The sequence below is a fragment of the Rattus rattus genome, chromosome 2 (assembly GCF_011064425.1).
Source record: "Rattus rattus isolate New Zealand chromosome 2, Rrattus_CSIRO_v1, whole genome shotgun sequence".
In the NCBI taxonomy this organism is placed as follows: Eukaryota; Metazoa; Chordata; class Mammalia; order Rodentia; family Muridae; genus Rattus; species Rattus rattus.
The window spans coordinates 72,330,836-72,353,313 of NC_046155.1; positions in this window are offsets into that span (position 1 = coordinate 72,330,836).

A 22,478-nucleotide genomic window follows, 5' to 3' on the forward strand; every position below is an offset into this window, starting at 1 on the left:
AAGAAAGAAAAGTGAATGCTGTCTCTCCTGGAAGGGGGCAGGTCCAACTGGCGTGGACATCAAAGGTCAAAGCATTAAACAGCAGGTGATCCTGGGTTACTGAAGTTGTTTGGGTTCCAAGGCAGAATGGATGCTGTTACTGACTGTTATAAAGCAGGAAAAGCATGGCTGCAAGGCCGATGAGAATTATACAAAACCAAACCCAACCTACAGAGCCCAACTCATTGTCAGGTCCTAACCATTTTGTGAAGTAGAGCCCTCCAATCCCGGTGGGGCATTATCGTCAGCATCGGATCACATCCATCTAGAAGCCAAAGCAAGAGGTACAGGGAGCAGAAAGCAGCAAGCACAATCACTGTTATTAAAATGATGAGATAGCAGAGAAAACCCAAGACAATAAACTGAGAAAACTGTGAAGAAATCCATGAGGCACTGGTAATGGATCCCAATGTCAAGACAAATGCACAGAAGTAATAATGTTCTTCGTACTAATTATAGTCAGAAATATAACAAAATTCCACAAGTAATAATCTTTATACCTAATAATGTATAAGGAATGCTATATAAAGAAACCCACAGGGTTCCGCTGATGGATAATGAAAGAGATTTGAAAAAAATTTTATATTACCTTTTTTAAAGATTTATTTATTTTATGTATATGAGTACATTGTAGCTTTCTTCAGACACCTCATAAGAGAGCACTGAATTCCATTACAGATGGTTGTGAGCCACTATGTGGTGGCTGGGATCTGAACTCAGGACCTCTGAAAGAGAAGCCAGTGCTCTTAACCACTGAGCCATCTCCCCAGCCCCAATATATTACCTTTTTATATACTGCCCTTTCCCCTCTTTTACTGAAAATAGATGTTTTTCTCCCATAAAATATATTCATATTACAGTATTCCTCAGTCTACTCCTCTTAGTTCTTCCCAATGTCCCCTCCCATGCAGATCTGCCCCTTTTCTGTCTGATATTGGAAAATGAACAAGCTTATAAGGGAATATAAAATAAAATATAATACATTATGAAAAATAAATACAGACACATCAGAATAGGATACAACAAACAGAAGAAGAGTCTGAGGAAAGCCAAAAGAAACAGATTCAGAGACCAATTCATTTGCACACTCAGGAATCCCATAAAAACACTACACTGGAAGCCATAATTACACAAAGGATCTTTAGAGTAAAATGAGAGAAGAAAAAACAAATGAAAATAAAATAAAAACAAAGATAAAATGTGATAAATTTTAAAAAGAGGGCAAAACCCTGATGTGACATTATGAGACAAGGAACCTCTAAAACTAACTTGAGTTTATTTTCTGTTGTCCATCTGTTACCAGGCATGCAGCCCACATTTCAGAGTAGTTTGTTTCCTCGGTGAGACCTCTTGGAGGAAACTAAATTTTCGTTTGCAAGTGGTTATCAATTGGATATCGCTTCTGGGTGGGGATGGGGGTGTCCACTTCTTCCTTCAGCTCTAGGCAGACTCGTGCAAGTCCTGTGCATACGGCCTCAGTCTCTATGGACATTGTGTCTTAAATTTTATAAAATGTGGAAAATGTGAGTTTTAACCTATATGACTTGACCACAATTTCACTGCAGAGTAAAAAGAAGCTAAAGTTTGCTCTGCTTGGGAGGAAAGGCTGGTTTTGGTTAGTTAGATAGTTGGATGAACTGGAAGAATTGGGGAAGAAATAGCCCCATTCTTTGCTGTATTGGTTTCGAGTTAAGGTTCTGATACTAGACTGGAGTTGATAAAGCAGGGAAGAAAAGGAAAAAATTAAAAAAAAAGAGAGAGAGAGAGAGAGAGAGAGAGAGAGAGAGTCCTGGAAAAGAAGTAGAATGACTTTTAAGAGTGAGCATAGGGCCATCAAGATGGCTTGGTAGCTAGAGATGCTTATTGCCAAGACCAATATCCTGAGTTCTATCCTAGGAACCCATAAATGCAAAAAAGTCGCTTGTTATGCTGTGTCATTGGGTCACCCACTGTTGAAAGCCTTCAAGGCTTTGGTGATGGTGGCAGACATAATTGTGATGATGGTGTTGATGGGAGTGGAGTGGTAGTGGCCATGGCAGTGGTGGTGATAATAGTGATGGATTGGTGGTGGTCATGGCAGTGGTGGTGATGATGGTGGTAGAGTGATGATGGTAATAGCAGTGGTGGTGAGGAGGGTGGTAGAGTGATGGTGGTCATGTCAATGGTGGTGAGGAGGGTGATGGAGTGATGGTGGTCATGGTAGTGGTGGTGATGATGGTGGTAGAGTGATGATAGTAATAGCAGTGGTGGTGATGATGGTGATGGAATAATGGTGGTCATGGCAGTGGTGGTAATGGTGGTGGATGGAGTGATGGTGGTCATGGTGGTGGTGGTCATAACAGCATTGACTTCCCAATGCATCAAGCACTTTACATTTAGAAAACAAATCAGCTCTAGTCTCCTATCTCTCCTTCCTGCAGATGAGGCACCAAGGCAGAGATCAGTAAGTAATTTCACCAAGTACATAATTGCAAAGCAAAGAATCTGACCATCGACCCAGATGTTCTGACTCCTATGTTGACTCATGTCTGGACCTTGATGCTGCCCATCTATTTTGAACTCATATCTATATTGAACTCATGACTTTCAACTGGTACCAATGAGAAGACTTCCATTGGAGGCTTGTAGACAGATGTGCAGGGCTCAGGGTCAAACAACAATCCCATGAAAGCAGAACACGGAAGTGACTAATAAAAAAACCCTCAAAACATTCAACCTTCCCATTGCCATGAGCCCACAATGCCCAGCAAGTATGCTGGGACTTATATCAGGTATGATTAGGCAGACACAATTTTATTGTATTTTAAAATAGACATTTACTTCCATGGTCTGGATAGCTTAGATTCACACCAGACGCTGAACTAGGCCTTATCCTTATTAAAATGCTAACATTCCCTATGAGCATCAGAAATACTCAGTGTAAGTACACTCAGATTCTAATGCAGTGTATTCTTTAAACATGTCCAACTTCTTTTAAAATACATTTTGTGGAACACAAAATTACAGATTTCCAGGAAAAAATTGAAAACCGGTATCAAAGACAGCTTAGCCCACAAGTCACATGGAGTAGCTTGACCTAAAGCAGTTTGGTTTTTTTGAACAAACAGCCAAAAATCTTGGGGAAAATACTGAGATTCCTTTCTACTTATACCACCAAATAAAACAGCATATGAAACAAAGAAATTTATTATGGAAAAAAACCTCTAAATTACTAGAAGAAAATATAGGTGAATAATCTGGAAACTGGGTGGCAATGACCTTTTTAAGTTTAGCATAGCCTCCACTTTGCCCATTTCAAAAGAAATGGCAGAAAGAATAAGCCAGATATTCTAAATTTCAGGGTAGGGGAAGATGGATAATCACTTGCAGCTACCCCCAGCTCACTCCCATGTCTCATGACATACATACTATCATGATGAACTGTAACTGCTTGAATAATAACTATTAAGACTGACACCACTGGACTCTTAAAATAACCCAAATGGATCAGATTAATATAGGGAAAGGGGGAAATTTACAGAGAACCTGGGCTTGGCTACTTGCTGAAGAGGCAGAGTCAAAGGACGGCAGGAACCCAGTCTGCAAGGAACTATAGAGGAGAAGTGGGCTGTGGGGCTACTGCATGTGTACACTGCACTGAGCGTCTGTCTTCAAGCATTTACATCCAATGAAGAAGAAAATATAAACATGGGTACAGAGAAGCAAAACAGTAGATGATGGCTGCGCTCAGCCAGTAACGATGGGGGATTAATCACCCACACTTCCTTGCTCCCCTTTCCAGGAGCTCTCTAAAATGGCTGTGATGACATTTTATCTTTTCCTTGTCGTCAAGTTCAAATGCGAGGGGGAAGGAGCAACTGTAGCACAAACTGAATGTTAAAGAAAAGAATGGTTGAATGATTTCACAAGGCTAGGGTGCAGCCTTGGAATGGGGATTGTACAAAATGGTAGGTGTTTAAGAGACAGATTATCTCCTAACTTTATCACTGCACTGGAATTATACAAACAAACAGACAAATGAAATAAACCTTTGAGCTCCAGGCCAGAAGGATGGACCTGAGACCAAGCTGCTGTATAACAATTTCCTGAGTGTGAAACATTCTCTCATCCTTAAGGGAAGCTCTTCAAACAAGAAAGTAAACAACTGAAAACAGGTCCAGGAAGTACCTAAAACTGAACAGATTCATTGTGCCCCTACCTGCCAGAGCAAGCCATAAAAGTTGTGAAGACTTTGAGACTAGACCAGCTGCTTGGGGAAAAACCGAAATAAAGCTACATGGAAGATGTGTAGACCAGAGTCTCTTGGAAAGGACACTCTCCAACCTATTGAGCAGCCTCCAGGCTGAACAGTGTAGTCCAGGTTCCCAGCTTTTGTGAGCTGTCACCCATGCTGGGGTGGGCTTTGGTGTTACAGCTGCCTTTGAGTCTGCTGTAAGTAACCCCTCACCCATATTTGTATAACTAGCCCCAGTAAAACTCATCATTCACCAAGTTGTACTTTGGCAGAACCCATACTTTGGTCTGTCATGGGCTTCACCAGTGATTAGATGTGCATGGTCTCCTCAGGAAAAGTTTTGTCACTCAGCACATGTTCAGTAAGGAAGAGTTACATTTACCTAGTTGAATGTTGTAATATAATTGATTAATTGATTATTCCAAGGACTATGGGACAAAGAACTATAAGTGTTGCAGCACTGAGGGGAAAGGTATCCTGGCAGTCTGGAGCCAAGGAACACCACAAAGTCACACCACCCAACAACCTCACACAGGAGATTTATTGAGAAAGATACAAAAGGATGACTGCCTCTGCTCGGGAAAGAAGCCATGAAGAACTAATCAGGCTTTAAATACAGTTTCCTATGGGACAGGGCTCTCCAGGGTAGAGATTTCCAGTGTGGATATTGGTGAGATTTCAAGTCATGAGCTTGGAGTGAGCTCAGGGATTGGCAGGTTTTCTAGCTCAGAGGATGGTGTATTTTTTTTAATCAATCAATCAATCAATCAGTTAGCTAATTAATTAATTCTTCTCTCATATATTATATCTGGCTGCAGGTTCCCCTCCCTCCTTTCCTCCCAGTGCCCCCCTTACTCTCTTCTCCTCCAGATCCATTCCTCCTCTGCTTCCCTTCAGAAAAGAGCAGGCCTGTCAGAGATTTCAACCGAATGTGGCATAACAAGCTACCATAAGACCAGGCTTATTGTCACCAGCTTTACCTGGCTACAGAAGACGACTGGTTGAGGTTCTGTGTCCCCCATTACTAAGAGCCTTCACTAAGATTAGCCCCGTGGATTCCCCAGAGCTTCCACTGTATTAGGTTCCCATCTCACCATGAAATGCCCCACAATTCATCTCTCTCAGTTCTCTCTCCGCCATCATCCCCTCCACTTGATCCCGCCTGTTCTCATCTCCATCTGCTTCCAGCTCACCCAAAAACTCTTCCTATGTCTCCTTTCCAGGGCGATCCATGGCTCCCTTGGGCCCCCCTTGTTACTCAGCCTCTCTGGGTCTATGGATTGTAACATGACTCTCCTTACTTTGCAGCTAATATTCACTCATGAGTACACAGTATTTTTGTCTTTCTGGGTCTGGGTTACCCCATTCGGGATGATTTTTTTTTCTAATTCCATCCACTTGCCTACAAATTTCACAGCCATTTCTTTAGATAGCGGAGTACTGCCCCATTGTATAAATGTACCACATTTTCTTTATTCATTCTTCAGTCGAGGAACATTTAGGATGTTTCCAGTTTCTGGCTATTACTAAGAAAGCTACAGTGAACCTGGTTGAACAAATGTCCTTGTGGTAGGATAGAATATCCTTTGAATATATGCTCAAGAATGGTATAGCTGGGTCTTGAGAAACTGTGTCCTGAGAAACTGCCATATTGATTTCCAAACTGGCTGTAAAAGTTTGCACTCCCACCAGCAATGGAGGGGTTCTCCCCTTGCTTCACATCCTCACCAGCATGAGCTGTCGCTTGTGCTTTTTACTTTAGCCATTCTGACAGGCGTAGGGTGGAATCTCAACCCTGGTCATGGTGGTGGGGTTTAAAACCCAGCACTGAACTCTGCCTTTGTACTCTACATGTACCATGTCTTCCAGTAAGGAGACTGAAGATCCTTTTCCATGGACAGGTACCAAGATAAAAGTATTTTGAAAGAAGCTATAATGTTTAGATCACATGACCAGGTTCCAGTTTGAGTGTATTGAACCGCCAAGCCAGTTTTTTGAGGATTTTAAAAATTATAATTCTTTGAAATTTTCATACACGTTTGTATTACTTCCTCATTGCTGTGACAAAATACCCTGATAAAAAGAACCAAAAGGAGAAATAGTTTATTTCAACTCACAGTTCCCTGGGTACAGTTCATCGTGGTGAAGATGGGCAGAAGGCTGCGGCAGCCCATCATATTACATCTACAGGCAGGAAGCAGGAAGCACCTAGAGCTGGTACTCAGCCAGCTTCCTCTGTTTTATCATGTCTAAGACTCAAGATCAGAGAATGTTGCTATCCACATTTAAGGTGGGTTTTCCCATCTCCATTAACCTAGGAAATCCCTCACAAGCATGCCCAGAAGCTTCTAGGTGATTCTAGATTTTGTTAAGTTCACAACGTTAATCATCGCCATGTATATCATGAATTCTGGACATTCCCTTGTCCTGAGAACGCTGGCCTGGCTGCTGAGTGCAGAGCATAGCTCTTGCGCCGGCCGCCGTACACTCCTAGTTTAGAGACCTGGCCGCGGAGCCAAGGAGTGCTGGCCTGTTGGCCTGGCGAGGACACTCCAGCCCTGGGCACGAGCTTTCTCTCCCTCCTCAGAGCTGCATCTTGGCGCCAGGCAGCTTCAGGGTTTACATGCTGAGATTCTGGCTTTGCCTCTGCCCTCGAAGCAAGAGTGAACCTGGCCGTGCCTGTACTGTACTGTGCTGTACTGTGGGGACTTGTCAGCCTCTTCTCACATGACCGCTGAGCATCCTGCTGAACCCACAGAGTTTAGGGCACGAGTGCCCGAGGACAGGTGCAGCAGAAGGCACCCGCACTAGCCATACATCACGGTGACTGCACTGGAAGCTTTGAAACCTGCCTTAGCTCCATCCAGATCCCAGCATTGTCTTTCTTAATCCCTTTTTAAATATGTAATTGTAGAGTTGTCAACTTGTCTCATTTATTTTTTTTTTAATTTTATTTTCCTTGGATATTTTATGTATTTACATTTCAAATTATCTACTCCCATATCCCCTCCCTCCTTCCCCTGCTTCTATAAGGGTGTTACTGCTCCCACCCATCCACCCACTCCAATCTCAATGAAGTCACTAATCCTTAAGCAAGTTACCTAAGCTCCTAGAATCAAGGCACAGTGAATGTTTTCTTAAAATTATCAAAATAAAAGTCTTAAGGCATGGTATTAAATCAGAACCACCGTGTGTGTGCGTGCATGCATGCATGCGTGTGTGTGTGTGTGTGTGTGTGTGTGTGTGTGTGTGTGTGTGAGATATAAGAGAGGGAGACAGACAGACAGAATACAGACAGACAGACAGACAGACAGATAGACAGACAGACAGAGACATACACAGAGAGGGAGAGGCTTTTTGATTGGTCTTCCCGGATAGCTAATGATTTTAGGAAACATCTACATTTTTCGGTTATTTGCACACCCTCTCTAAACTGTCTGTTCCAGCAGTAGACTATTTGTCTCTTAATTCCCAAAGTATAATAGTTGTTTATATATATTGGGCATAAATTCTTCACCAGAGATTTAGAGTGAATACATTCTTTTAGGGTGAATCTTGTATCTTTATTTTTAACTGAAAATTTTTAAAGAGTGGAAGTCTTTGATTTTTCTGGGCATAGATTGTGTTGGTGCATTTATTATTACAATTTTAAAAGCACTTGAGACTGGCCTTTTTCACAGGACAGAGGTTCATTCTGTCCCTGGTTCTGGAGGCTGGGAAGTCTGTGAACTTGGTGCTGGACTAAGCTCAGACCCTGGGAGGCTTTCTTATAGCACAACACAGAGGAGGCCCTTGCAAGGCCAGACAGAGCCGGCTCAGCCCTCCCTTCCACATGGTGATATGGAAGCCCTGTCCTCACGATCTCATCTAAGCCAGATTCCCTCCCCTGGGACCCATCTCAGAACGCCCGCAACAGATTAGGTCGATAACTGAACTCCTGACACACAAAGTCTTAGGAGACGATCTTCCTGCCAACAGCATTAGGTAATCATTTTTCTTTTTTCTAATTGCTTTCCGTGTATCAACTCCTCCAATTCTCACAAGCCTTTGAGATGAATAAATTAATATCCTTGTATATAGGGAAACTCAGCTTCTGGTAGTTTAATCCACGTTTAAAATCATTTAACTATGAAGCAAGGAAGCTAGGATTCCAGCCACAGTATCCTGAACTCGCGTCTTCTTCATTTATTTCAGATACCCTCTAGTCTTTTATATTTCAAACCTGAGGAGATCCTGTTTATCTCCTCCAGGCTCTGTGGCACCATTGACACACATACTTAAAGCAGAGGAAGTGAAAACCACATCACTACCGATGCCTCCCATCCCTCCCTTTTCTGTAGATTCTCCTTGTGCTTTCTTTGTTGTGCATTTAATTCCTTATGTGTTTTAATTAGCGTGTAAAGTACTGGGTTTTGTTGTGGCATTTTCTAACAGAATTTGTTTTGTTGATTCTCTTTCCCTGCTCCTCTCCTACATCCTTTCACCCCAGTGTCCTCCATTCAACTTCTATGTCACGTCACCTGTATTCCGTTACCTGCACTCACTTCCCTCTGCCTGCCCCCTCTCTAGTGTCCACCCCTGTGAGTCTGACTATATTGACACAGATATGTAAACTAGGATGCATATATGAAAGGCAACATATAATATTTGTCTTTCTGAGTCTGGATCACCTTGTGAAATATCCCCCCTTTTTCCTTCCTCCCCCCCCCCGGAGCTGGGGACAGAACCCAGGGCCTTGCGCTTCCTAGGCAAGCACTCTACCACTGAGCTAAATCCCCAACCTCCCCCCCTTTTCCTTTTATATAGGCTTTTGGTGTCCTGTTTAAGAAACTGTCATTTCCAGTGAGACTGACAAGATTTTCTTTTCTGATTCTGAAATGTATGGCATCTTGCTTTTGCATTTACATCTATTAATCCAATACTGTAATTTTTGCAGTTTTGTTGTGTGAGGGCTGAGACTTGTAATTTTTATTGTTTTCTTTATGGATTTCTAATTGTCCTGTAACCATTTATGCCTTTACCTTTTGAAGTACTTTATTTCCCTCATCAAAAATGAACCGACTCTTCTATGCCTAGATCAACTTCGAAAGTGGTCTTTCTCGTTGCCTCTGTGCCTATTTCTGACTGTATTAATTGCTGTGGCTAAACAGGAAGTTTAAAAATAGCATCGTCAATATCCTCAAAGATTCAAGTAGTTCTCAAGTCCGTGGATGGAAAACAAAGAAACTAAAAAGGAATATTTAGAGAATGGAAAAAAACTTTCATTAGCTACACATGCATGTACACACAGATATTCACACACATATACATGTGTGTACATGCAAATATGAACAGACACCTACACATTCATGTGTGCATGCACATGCAGACATGAATAGACACAAACACACAAACACATACACACACAGAGGAGGTAGTTAAAACCAGTAAAAAGACTGGAGTTCTTGCTTAAGGAAGTATCTCTGAACACAAGGCCAGAAGATTGAGAATAAGAGAAACAAGGTTGGGAGACAGGAGATGAGAGCTCAGGACAAAGTTCAACGTTGAATATGCAAAGAAAATAGAAGCAAGGCAAACATTGACAAAGCAATTCAAGAACTTGTTTGGTTGTTTGTTTTTAACGATGCATTCAGATTTCTTCACTGTCATGCTCTAGCAAGTTCCCAGCATGGGGATTTAGAGCAGACCCAGGCAGATCTCTGTGGAGATCGGAATACCGAGTGATGAAGAGAAGGTTCTATAAGCTGTCAGAGGGTCACGGAAAGGCTCCTAATAATGGTTCTGGTGTCAGAGTGGCCTGTGTCCCTAGGAATAACAAAAAGACAGCCCAGCGGCATCTTCAAAATGCTGAAGAAAAGTTATTTTCATCCTAAAACTCTGTATCCATCAAAGCTGTCAGATGCCTGTGGCCATGGAAAATCTGGGAGATGACTTACACAGCCAAAGGCTTACTTCACCAGCAGGAAGGATCCGAGTTTGAATTCCCTGTGTAAAGCTGGATATGGTAGCTCGTGTCTGCAATCCCAGCAGTGTGTGGCAAGAGACGCGAATCCCAGGAACAAAGGTCACTGCCCTAGCGTGTGCCATAGCAAACAAGGGGCCCTGTTTCAGAGTGGAATGAGAGGGCCAACGTGTGAGACCGTTCTCTGACCTCCATAGGCAAAGAGCAGCATGCAGCTCCTGTACTTGCACAAGCATGTGTACACACAAAGATAAAAGAAAATATAGACTTTGTAGACCTGTGGAATCCTCAAACACCCACCTACTCTGTACACTTTCTCTGGTGAATATAGAAAATCATATGACAAAAGTGAGGAAGGCACAGCCTATCAGGAGCAGGATCCACTGTACGAACGAGACAAAGCAGGCTTCTGTCAGACAGAGGAGGGAGGTCCTAAGATGGCCCCTGTGCTACAGGGGGGGAGGGTAGGGGGTCTTCCCTGGTGTGGGTCAGAAACTCCAGGGGAAAATGTCTGCAAGATGGAATTGACAAAACAGTCAGTGGATCCATACATAGGAGAAGATCTTTCTACCATCAATAGGAAGTCTGCAGTTTAATTAGCAATGACTTGAGGAGGGGGGGGGAAGGAGAGAGAAGGAAGAGGAAGAGGATGAGGAGGGGAGAATGAAGGAGGAGAATGCAGAGGAAGTGAGTGAAGGAGACACTGAGAAAGGGAAGGAAAGTAAAAGAAAAAAATAAATAATGTAAAAAGGCCCCAGAAATGAAAGATGACAATAATTAAAGGCTATTATGTGGCCCAGTTGTTAATAACAACAGCACCATGTATCTAGCTAAATATAATAATAATAATAATAATAATAATAATAATAATAAATTCCAATAAAGAGCAGCAGACAGTGCATGAGCATATTTGTGTGTGCACTGTGGGATGGGTTTGTAGGTAGGATAGAAAGATTAAGCCCTCATTTTATAAAGTGAATTCTTTTTCTGTAATGCTTGTTATAAAGGGAGAAGATGCTAGGGCCTTCATGATTGATCCTCTCTAACTAAGGATTCTACAAAATCAAAAATTGTATCTATGTTAAAGATATCAGACATCCTTGCTAAACAGTATAGTGGATGGCCATTTATACACTGTATTAGGCACCGTAAGTAACCAAAGATTTATACTTTGCAGTATACGGAATGTGCACAGATTACAAGGACTTGGCATCTGATGACTTTGGTGTCTGTAGTGGGCCCTTAAACAAATCCCCCACACATAGCAAGGGATTACTATATGGCCATTTAGTAAAAGCTCACAAGCTATCTCAAGTCCTTGTCCTGGGCAGGAGCCTGAGGTCGGGACACTGGGTACCACTCTCTATATACCTTCTGGCCCCAGTCCAGCCAGTTTGCTCTTACATGTCGGAACTTTTGATTAAGTTGAAGCTAGAAGAGGGAGACAAAAGCTGGGTCTAGGGATTCCAGCCAAGAATCCCAGCTACTCAAGAGGCTGAGGCAGGGGATCACAAGTCCAAGGCTTGGCTGGGTTACTGAATAAATTCAAGGCTGGCCTAGACTTCTTAGTGAGACTTTTTCTTAAAGTCTTAAAAAAGTTAAAGGTCTTGGGATACATCTCTATGGTAGAATACTAGCCTATTGTATGTAAAGGTCAGTACACAGAACCAAATAAAAGGAGCTGTGGAGGGACACAGTTCGGCATAGGATAGGGCATGACCACACAGTCATGAACACACACAGACTGTGATGTATACGCTCAAGATCAGGATCCCTCAGCATTCCACTGTGGAAGACGAAGGGACTTGTAAGACTTCACCTCTCCCTGAGACACTAGGGCAGTTAATGACTTCGGGGAGTTGCAGGGATAAGGGAGACATTTTCTTTAGTGATGACTTATCTATAGCCACAGAGAAGTTGCTCATCCTCCAGTAAATAGCCTCCCTCCCTTGTTCCCGAAGCAACCCTAGTGAAACCCAGTAGATTGTGAGAAGATGCACATGGAGGTAGGAAGGAGACTTGTTGGGAATAAGGGAAGGGGGACAAGAGGGTAATGGTGGGACATTAATATGATCATAATATGTTGTATATGGAATTTTTGAGGAATAAAACATAAAGAGCTTCTGGACTAAAATGAGAAGATACTGGTGGGTAGCACCTGGGCGTGGATACAGTGTGCTTCTCCGATAGACTCATCCCTTTCTCCAGAGGCAGAGTGTAGTCCACAGGAAGAGCATCAATAGGCCAGATGTAAAACAGGAGCTGCAAGCAAGCAACAACAGTACGTGAGGAAAACGCACACCAGGGAAAAGAAACCACAGACTCCATAACACACGCATAAGCCATAAACCAAAAGCTTAAACCTAAGCAAATTGACTTAATAGGACAAACAGAAGAAGCATTAAAACGGCAACCTTCTGAGGATTAAGAGGGGGTATCACATCTCTAAAACAAGAGCACACTGCAGTAATAAAGCAGCTGGGCCCCTTGGGAGGTGAACCCTGATGACAGTTGAAAGGTTCGGTTTAATCTTAAAACCGAGCTAGTAAAGGATCCAACTGAATAGCTTCTCTTCTTTTCCTCTAGAACAGCTCAAAGGGACAAAAGGACGCTGTGAGGAGAAGAAGAACGTTCTAGGGATAGAGACCAAGGGCTCAGCCTCGTTCTAATTAGAGATCTATAGAAGAGAAGACAAAGAAATCAGGGAGAGGGTGATCACACTTTAAATTCCCCAGAGCTCAAGAAAGACATTGACTTTCTGACTGAAACAATCCTTTGCATCCTGCTCATGATGTGGCTCCTCTGGAGATTAAAAACACATCGAAGAAACCCATTTAGACCCTTGAATTGGCCCTGCACTTACCCCGTGTCTCCATCTGTATCAGTTACAAATACCAGCATCATTTACGAGTCTCCCTGCCTATCTCTTATCACCTGGATGTCTTCCTGTCATCCTTTAGTTACCACTGCAGAACGGACGGCAACCATTCATCTGCTACCATTTCTACTCTGAGGCATGAGCACACGTGACTCTTAGGGGTGTTGCATGGTTGGCAGGTGTTCTCTTCATGACGTACCACACAGGAAGTTATCAGCACCCATCTCATGACTGGATGGGGCCAATCATAAGAGTACATTTGTGCATGTGGACACACATGTCTCTGTGAAAAGCAACCGTATGGGCTCTGTAAATAGATTTCTAAGTGCAATCCATAGAGGCAATAGCTAATCAGAGGCCAAATTATGCTTAGTACAAGAACATGCATATTCATTCTGGCAGGATAGAGGTCACAAAAATAGTCAATTCTGCCAATCATGGTATTTTAATTTTATTTTGTGTGTGTGTCATATGTGTGTCATGTGTGCATAGGTATATGTTCCTGAGTGTGAGCATGTGAAAATCAGAGGACAAACTCTGATAGCAGTATTCTTTTTCTACCTTATTTGAGACAGGGTCTCTCCTGTGTACCACTGAGCTACCCAGCCAAAGAGTTTCCGGAGAGTCTCCTGTTTCTACCTCTTGACTCTATATGAGTGCTGGGACTGCAGATATTTGAGGCACTTTACCCCACTGAGCCATGTCCTTGGCCTTACAGATGTCCTAAAGATACCTTAGTTGTTAAAGTCAGGTCCAAGTACCAATGATAGTAACAGTTTCTTTGGCTAGAATATGTTGTTACTCAAAGCACCAGGCACCAACAGAGGTGTAAAGCTGTCACACTGCACTGTCTTTACTGAGCATATACTAGCAGACTTCCTCCTTCTTTCCAATCCAGATGTTTATTAAACACCTGCCACATGTCAACGTGATGTCTGTCAAGGGGCAAGCATACACCTAGGCTATTTGAACACAAAGAACTTTAGAGACCACCTCTTTTGACTTCTACACCCTGATGCTCACTGTTCTCAAAGGCCTTTCAGAAGATTTTACTTTCACGGGTGGCAAAGAACAAACAAAACTCCAGAGCCAGAGTCCCACAAGCTGGCTTAGTGGGTAGGGATACTGGATGCCCAGCCTGTGACCTAGATTCAATTCTTGCCACACAGTGGAATGAGAACTGGCTCCCATAAACTGTCCTCTGGCTTCCACATTTGTAGTAGCACAACACACACACACACACACACACACACACACACACACAGACACACACACACACACACAACACACACACACATACACACACAGAGAGAGAGAGACAGAGAGAAACAGAGACAGACAGAGACAGAGATAGAGAGACAGAGAGACAGAGACAGAGACAGACAGACAGACACTAACCATTTTAAAAACTAAAATATAAAACCAGAAACCAAATGCTAGGGAAATTAATATACTCACACAATGTGATACATGATTTATTTCCTTGTTTATTGTACTATTGTCTTTAGGATGCACTCTGGGTAAAACCTGATATCAAAACCAAGAAGGTGGGAGAAGCTTTTCATTGGTGCCTTGTATGGAATCAGCTGCTTGAAAAGTATTTCTTGAGGTCACTGTTGACTGCTGGGTACACAGGCACGAGCATAATTACTTCACATTGTAACTCTTCTAAACACCCAAACTCCAAAAACCTGGCACTGTGGAAGAATTTGAACTGTATGGCCCCTTCTCACCACCTAGAAATGGAACAGACAGTCATCATAGTCCAAGGACCCCAGGCTCAGAAGCATTGTTGAGCAGAATCCCAAAGGAAGCTCCTGGTTATGGCCCTCTTTCAAACGGTGTTGTTCTGAAGGTTGATGGCCAGGAGGCAAGGAGGGCGGCCCATCACTCAGAGATAATGGCATACCACTTTGACTTATTGATGCTTTTATTAGACTGAGCTGGATCCAGAACCACCCTGGAAGGAGGGATCTAAAGAAGGAAGTCTTTGATGAAATAGGCACATGTTTGTTCCCAAATGCAGTAAGAGGCAAGAAATGCAAGACTTTAAAATCAGGTTCTAAGTGAGAAATAGATGATACAAATTCTGTGGATGCAGTTATCTATCTATCCTCCACCCACCCTCGTTTAAATATCTCTCTCTCTCTCTCTCTCTCTCTCTCTCTCTCTCTCTCTCTCTCTCTCTCTCTCTCTCTCTTAATCCTCTGCCCTCTTGAACTCTCATCTCTATGTTTTTGTATGTGTGTATCATCCATCTATCTATCTAGTATCTATCTATGTCTGTCTGTCTGTCTGTCTGTTAGTCTGTCTCTTGTCTGTCTGTATACCTATTATCTGTCTAATCTGTCTGTCTATCTATCCATCCGTCAATCCATCCATCCATCCTTCCATCCATCCATCCATCCATCCATCCATCCACCCACCCACCCACCCACCCACCCACCCACCCACCCACCCACCCATCTATCTATCTATCTATCTATCTATCTATCTATCTATCTATCTATCTATCTATCTATCTATGAATCATCTATGTATCTATCGCCTATATCTTGTCTATCTAAGAGGTTAGTTATCTTATCAGCTTTCCCTGGCTTATCTTCCTGTCTCGTCTCCCTCCTGTTTTATTTGAGAATGCTCCATGAGGCTAGATTCACCTCCCTGAGCCCATACAGTGATAGGTCCTAGATGTCTTCTCTAGATCCTTTATGGGAAACTCTTGATTTTTGTTTCTTAGAAAATTGAGGCCTCTGCTGTAGTTGGATCCTTGATATCTTAATCCTTTTGTGAGGTACGGAAAAATACAAATAACTGTGGGGTGCCTGGCTACCTAAGAAGGGGAAGCTTCTGATTGACAGGGGAGAATCTTGTCAGCTGATGTGATGTCTGCCTTGCACAGGATAATGTGACTTTTGGTGTGTTTTTATTCATTTGCCTGGACCGTTTTCTTCCAGCCAGAGCACTCTGCTGCTGTCCTCTGGGGTTGTCTTGTAAATCATCACTTCCACTCACAGTCTTACTGCTCAGCTTGCTGCATCCAGCCTCACTGGTGTATTCCTTGCCATAACCTACCACGGACCCTTACAGCTTCAGCTCCTGTGCATGTTGTCCCTTAGCCTGGAGCATCCTTCTAGATCCTGTTTCTGGATGTGGCATTCTCTGACCCTTCCCCTGGGCTCAGTGCTTCTGTAACAGATGATGCACCGCACTGCATTCGTTAGTGCCCACTTGTCCCTGGCTTGGAGCATCCTAAAGCCAATGGCTGCTTTATCCTTTCCTGTCTCAGTCCTGCCACAGATGTAGCTCAATGAATAATGTGAATTTTTCTTATTTCAAGTGCTCTTTAATTTTAAAATTCAGAGGAGTCTCTTTCCTAGTATTGCCAATCTCTCGGAGTTTCTCTGATTTCTTACCATCTGAGGAAAAAGAGAAATATTGTCTCGCTACCTTGTACTTCACTTTAGATTTTTTGTTATTATTATATTTTACTTTTTATCCAATGATATTGGGACTATGGAAATCGTTAGAGAATATGAAACCAAGATGAAAGAATGTTCAATTATGTATTTAACTCGATTCTTTTTCTCTTATGAATATATTTCAACCTCGATAGCTGCTACTGATCTCTAATTTAGAATTTCTGTTAGCATTCTAATGCATTCACTTTTTGAAGAAGTGAGGCATAGAATCACACAATTCAAGGCCCATGGGATGTCTGAGATTATCTGCTTCATCATCTTCCTTTGCAAAGAAATGGGAAAGAGTTGGATAAAAACTTATGGGACCAAAATTAATTGAAAGAGACGGAGGACACTTTATACTCATCAAAGAAAAACCCCACCAAGATGATCTTTTAATTCTTAATATCTATGCCCCATATGTAAGGGCAGCCATGTTTATGAAAGAAATACTACTAAATCTTAAATCACACATTGACCCTCACATCTTAATAGTGGAAAACTTCAATAATGGACAGATCATCCAAACAGAAACTAGACAGAGAAATACTGGAGCTAACAGACATTATGAATCAAACTTTGCCAACAAATATCTACAGAATGCATTACAAAAACACAAAAGAATACAGATTCTTCTCAGCACCTCACTGAGCATGCTCCAAAACTGGCCACATACTCAGTCACGAAGCAAGTCTCAACAGATACAAGAAAAATTGTACTAGTTCCATGCATCCTATCAGACCACCATAGAGTAAAGCTGAATTTCAACAACAGCAGCAACAACAACAACGGAAAGCCTACAAACTTGTGGAAACTGCAACCCTCTACTGAAAGACTGCTGGTTCAGGCAGAAATTAATAAAGAAGTTAAAGACTCCATAGAAGTCAATGAAAATGAATGCATGGCATACCCACACTTCCAGGACACAGAGAGAGTGGTGCTAAGAGGGAAGGTCATAGCACGAAGGGCCTACACATAAAGAAATTGCAGATGTCTCATACTAGCAGCTTAACAGAACATGTGGAAGTTCTAGAACAAAAAGAAGCAGCTTATATAAGAGGAGTAGAAGGCAGGAACTAATCAAACTGAGGACTTGAATCAATAAAATAGAAACAGAACAATACAAAGAATCAATGAAATAAAGAGTGGGTCTTTTGAGAAAATCAACAAGATAGTCAAACTTTTTCCAAATTAATTAAAATACAGAGAGAGCATCCAAATGAACAAATCAGAAAAAAAAAGAGAAACCGTAGCAACAGATATCAAAGTCATCCAAAGAATCATTAGGTCATACTTTAAAAAACTGTACTTCACAAAATTGGAAAATATAACATAAATAAAGAGTTTTCTTGATAGATACTATTTACCAAAGTTAAATCAAGATCAGATAAAGAATTTAAATAGACCTATAACCTTTAAGGAAATAGCAGTAGCCATTAAATACCTCTCAACCAACCAACCAACCAACCAACCAACCAACCAACCAAATAAAAAACCCAACCTCCCCCGCCCCCAAAAAAACCCAACAAGAACAAAAAACAAACAACTAACACGCCTACGGCTAAATGGTTTTAGTGCAGACTTTCAAAGAGCTAACATCAATACTTCTCAAATTATTTTGCAAAATAGAAGTAGAAGAAACATTGCCAAATTTATTTTATGAGGCCATAGTCACCCTGATACCCATCCCCCACGAAGATTCAATAAAGAAATAGAATTACAGACAAATTTCCCTCATGAACAGGGGTGCAAAGACATTCAATAAAATATTTGCAAACTGAATTCCAGAACATTAAAAAGATCATCCACCATGATCAAGTAGGCTTCATCCCAGAGCTGTAGGTATGGTTCAACATATGAAAATCTGTCAATTTAATTCCCCACATAAACATACCGAAGGGAAAAAAACCACATGATGATTATTTCATTAGATGCTAAAAAAAACTTTGACAAAATCCAAGTCCCCTTCATGATAAGAGTCATGGAGAGATCAGGGATACAAGGGACATACCTAAACAATGAAAGACAATGTACAGAAAGCTGTTAGCCAACATCAAAATAAATGGAGAGAAACTCAAAGAAGTTTCACTTAAATCAAGAGCAAGACAAGGCTATCTACTCCTACCATGTCTATTCAATAGAGTACGTGAAGATCTAGCTGGAGCAACAGGACAACTGAATGAGAAAAGGAGACGCAGATTGGAAAGGAAGAAGTCAAAAATTGTTATTTGCAGATGATATGATAGTATACGCATAGGTGACTCCAAAAATTCTACCAGGGACTCCTGCAGCTGAAGGACACCTTCAGTAAAGTGACTGGCTACAAGATTGTAGCCTCCCATACACAACTGAAAAGTACACCTTGTAAGAAATCAGGGAAACAACCCACTTTATAATAGCCACAAATAATGTAAAATATCTTGGTGTAGCTCTAACCAAGCAAGTGAAAGACTTGTGTTACAAAACTTTAAGTCTTTTTGTTCTCCATCTTTATTAAATTGGGTATTTCCTATTTACATTTCAAATGTTATTCCCTTTCCTGGTTTCCAGGCCAATATTCCCCTAACCCCTCCCCCTTCCCTTCTATATGGGTGTTCCCCTCTGCATCCTTACCCCATTACCACCCTCCCCCCAAAAATCACGTTCACTGGGGGTTCAGTCTTGGCAGGACCAAGGGCTTCCCCTTCCACTGGTGCTCTTACTAGGATATTCATTGCTACCTATGCAGTTGGAGTCCAGGGTCAGTCCATGTATAGTCTTTGGGTAGTAGCTTAGTCCTTGGAAGCTCTGGCTGGTTGACATTGCTGTTCATATGGGGTCTCAAAGCCCCTTCAAGCTCTTTCAGTCCTTTCTCTGATTCCTTCAACGGGGGTCCCGTTCTCAGTTCAGTGGTTAGCTGCTGGCATTCGCCTACGTATTTGCTGTATTCTGCCTGTGTCTCTCAGGAGAGATCTATGTCTGGTTCCTGTCAGCCTATACTTCTTTGCTTCATCCATCTTACCTAGTTTGGTGGCTGTATATGTATGGGCCACATGTGGAGCAGTCTCTGAATGTGCATTCTTTCAGTCTCTGTTCTAAACTTTGCCTCCCTATCCCCTTCTAAGGGCATTCTTGTTCCCCTTTTAAAGAAGGAGTGAAGTATCTGCATTTTGGTCATCCTTCTTGAGTTTGATGTGTTCTGTGTGTCTACGGTAATTTAAGCATTTGGTCTAATAGCCACTTATCAATGAGTGCATACCATGTGTGTTTTTCTGTGATTGGGCTACCTTACTCAGGATGATATTTTCTAGTTCCATCCATTTGCCTATGAATTTCATAAAGTCATTGTTTTTGATAGCTGAGTAGTATTCCATTGTGTAGATGTACCACGTTTTCTGTATCCATTCCTCTGTTGAAGGGCATCTGGGTTCTTTCCAGCTTCTGGCTATTATAAATAAGGCTGCGATGAACATAGTGGAGCATGTGTCTTTGTTATATGTTGGAGCATCTTTTGGGTATATGCTCAAGAGAGGTATAGGCCTCAGGTACTGCAATGTCCAATTTTCTGAGGAACCTCCAGACAGATTTCCAGAATGGTTGTACCAGTCTGCAATCCCACCAACAATGGAGGAGTGTTCCTCTTTCTCAACATCTTCACCAGCATCTGCTGTCACCAGAGTTTTTGATCTTAGCCATTCTGACTGGTATGAAGTGGAATCTCAGGGTTGTTTTGATTTGCATTTCCCTTATGAATAAAGATGTTGAACATTTCTTTAGGTGCTTCTCAGTCATTCAATATTCCTCAGCTGTAAATTCTTTGTTTAGCTCCGAACCCCATTTTTAATAGTGTTATTTGTCTCCCTGCTGTCTAATTTCGTGAGTTCTTTGTATATTTTGGATATAAGCCCTCTATCAGTTGTAGGATTGGTAAAGATCTTTTCCCAATCTGTTGGTTGCCATTTTGTCCTAACAACAGTGTCCTTTGCCTTACAGAAGCATTGTAATTTGATGATATCCCATTCGTCGATCCTTGATCTTAGAGCATAAGCCATTGGTGTTTTGTTCAGGAAAATTTCTCCAATGCCCATGTGTTCGAGATTCTTCCCCACTTTTTCTTCTATTAGTTTGAGTGTATCTGGTTTGATCCACTTGGACTTAAGCTTTGTACAGCGTGATAAGAATGGATCAATCTGCATTCTTCTACATGCTGACCTCCAGTTGAACCAGCACCATTTGCTGAAAATGCTCTCTTTTTTCCATTGGATGGTTTTGGCTCCTTTATCAAAAATCAAGTGACCATAGTTGTGTGGGTTCATTTCTGGGTCTTCAATTCTATTCCACTGGTCTATCTGCCATTCTCTGTACCAATACCATACAGTTTTTATCACTATTGCTCTGTAATACTGCTTGAGTTCAGGGATAGTGATTCCCCCAGAAGTCCTTTTATTGCTGAGGATAATTTTAAACTATCCTGGGTTTTTTATTACCCAGGTGAATTTGCAAATTGTTCTGTCTAACTCTATGAAGAATTGGATTGGGATTTTGTTGGGGATTGCATTGAATCTGTAGATCGATTTTGGTAAAAAGGCCATTTTTACTATATTAATCCTGCCAATCCATGAGCATGGGAGATCTTTCCATCTTCTGAGGTCTTCTTCAATTTCTTTCTTCAGAGGCTTGAAGTTCTTATCATACAGATCTTTCACTTGCTTGGTTAAAGTCACACCGAGGTATTTTATATTATTTGGAACTATTATGAAGGGTGTTCATTTCCCTAATTTCTTTCTCGACTTGTTTCTCTTTTGTGTAGAGGAAGCTACTGATTTATTTGAGTTAATTTTATACCCAGCCACTTTGCAGATGGTGTTTATCAGCTTTAGTAGTTCTCTGGTGGAACTTTTGGGATCACTTAAATATACTATCATATCATCTGCAAATAGTGATATTTTGACTTCTTCTTTTCCAATCTGTACCCCTTTCATCTCCTTTTGTTGTCTGATTGCTCTGGCTAGGACTTCGAGAACTATATTGAATAAGTAGGGAGAGAGTGGGCAGCCTTGTCTAGTCCCTGATTTTAGTGGGATTGCTTCAAGTTTCTCTCCATTTAGTTTAATGTTAGCTACTGGTTTGCTGTATATGGCTTTTACTATGTTTAGGTATAGGCCTTGAATTCCTATTCTTTCCAGGACTTTTATAATGAAGGGGTGTTGAATTTTGTCAAATGCTTTCTCAGCATCTAATGAAATGATTATGTGGTTTTTATCTTTCAGTTTGTTTATATAGTGGATCACGTTGATGATTTTCTGTATATTAAACCATCCCTGCATACCTGGGATGAAGCCTACTTGATCATGATGGATGATTGTTTTGATGTGTTCTTGGACTCAGTTTGTAAGAATTTTATTGAGTATTTTTATGTCAATATTCATAAGGGAAATTGGTCTGAAGTTCTCTTTCTTTGTTGGGTTTTTGTATGGTTTAGGTATAAGAGTAATTGTGGCTTCATAGACGGAATTTGGTAGCACTCCGTCTGTTTCAATTTTGTGGAATAGTTTGGATAGTATTGGTATGAGGTCTTCTATGAAGGTCTGATAGAATTCTGCACTGAACCCATCTGGACCTGGGCTCATTTTGGTTGGGAGACCTTTAATGACTGCTTCTATTTCTTTAGGAGTTATGGGATTGTTTAAATGGTTAATCTGTTCCTGATTTAACTTCTGTACCTGGTATTTATCTAGGAAATTGTCCATTTCCTGCAGATTTTCAAGTTTTGTTGAATATAGACTTTTGTAATAGGATCTGATGATTTTTTTAATTTCCTCAGATTCTGTTGTTATGTCTCCCTTTTCATTTCTGATTTTGTTAATTTGGACACACTCTCTGTGTCCTCTGGTTAGTCTGCCTAAGGCTTTATCTATCTTGTTG